Source organism: Mollisia scopiformis (assembly GCF_001500285.1).
Source record: "Mollisia scopiformis unplaced genomic scaffold LY89scaffold_24, whole genome shotgun sequence".
Lineage (NCBI taxonomy): Eukaryota > Fungi > Ascomycota > Leotiomycetes > Helotiales > Mollisiaceae > Mollisia > Mollisia scopiformis.
This window is the reverse complement of record NW_017263604.1, coordinates 5,801-7,362: the sequence shown is the minus strand read 5'-3', so window position 1 is coordinate 7,362 and position 1,562 is coordinate 5,801.

Genomic DNA, 1,562 nt, shown 5'->3' with positions numbered 1-1,562 from the left:
AAAGCGATCTAAGACAATTCTATAAACTAAACACTCTGAATCTACTAAGGCTTGTAAAGTAGCTACTCCGTTTACTAAAGCTAAAACTAAGAGAAGTTTCTCGTTTATATATTCTTATTCAAACTGCCTCTAAGTGTCTATTGCTAATAACTGTCTCTGTTGCTCCTGCCAGCGCTTTTTAGTAGAAGCTACTAGTTTTCCGATTCAGAGACTTATAAGCCTTCATCTTCCAATTCTAGCTCCACCTCCTTTGCCTTAGCCTTCTCTTTGTGGACTAAGTCGGACGTTACAGGCCGTTGCGGCTGACTGTAAGGATATTCACGGACTATATGACCTGAGCTACTACAGCGAATGCAAAGCCTAGTCCGACGTCTTTAGTCTCGTACTTCTTGTGAAACCCATTTTGCGCGCCTAGCATTAGCTATTGTAATCTTTACTAGTATTGGTTCCCATTCCATATCCTCTACTAATGTTATGCGGTAAATCCTTAGCCCGTTTAATAGTTTGTTGTCTGTTTCTAGTAGTGTAGTATTCATAGGTCGTTTCCAAGCAACTTTCGGTGTTCCTATAATAGCTTGTTCCTTTGGTCTTGATATCCGAGCCTTATAAGCCCTCAAGCGATCGTTTGTTTCCTTAATAATCGAGCAATAAGATTCAAAGTCTGGCTAAGAAGGCACTATAATTATAGCTCGAACTAGCTTATTACTTAAGATTCGGTCTAGGGAGACTTTCTTGGCATCGTCCGGCCAACATCCTCCACTTGATTCTATAAGCAAGCTTTGCTATTTCGTAAAGACTTCTAGAAATGGCTTTGAACCTTAGCGAAGTGCTTCTAGCTTTTGTTGTATCTGTTCCTTGGCTTGAGGATCCTTAAACACAAACTCGACTCTTTCTAAGAAGTTAGTACTATTAGCTAGCTCTAGCCTGCCTTAATTACAAACCCATACTTCCATTTTACGGAGTGCCTTGCCCCGTAGCGATCCATTGAGCGCCCAGAACTTAACATACTCCGTACATCCGTAGTAATCCACCTCGATTTTAGCTCTAGCTTGTTGTAGCCATGCTTTAAGCTTGTCGGCCTCCCTATAGTATTCCAATAGTGGGGGAAGAGCTTTTCCTAGCTTATTGTTATTGCGGATTAGTCGTAGTTAAGCCTCTTGAGCTTCCTTTTGCTCTATAGCAATCCTTAATCGCTCCTTTTCTTAAGCAGCAGCTAGTAAGTTTTACTACTCTTAGACGTATTTAATAAACTATTTAGGTGCCTCCTTCGGCAAGTTGCTTCCTGATTCTCCCATTGCTTCTAGTGTTCTAGTAATGCCATCAATAGCCCTTGTGTTTCTAGTGTTCTAGTAATGCCATTAATGGCCCTTATGTCTCTAGTATTCTAGTAATGCCGTTAATAGCCCTTGTGTTCTAGTGTTCTAGTATGAATCGAACCTAATGTCAGGGCTTGCAGTTAATACACGTGATTGAGGCTACAGAGGCTTTCTTTGTACAAGAAGGTTCGATTGCCGTACAATGCTAGTATCTCTGCTAGTTTATATACATGCTATGGAGATTCT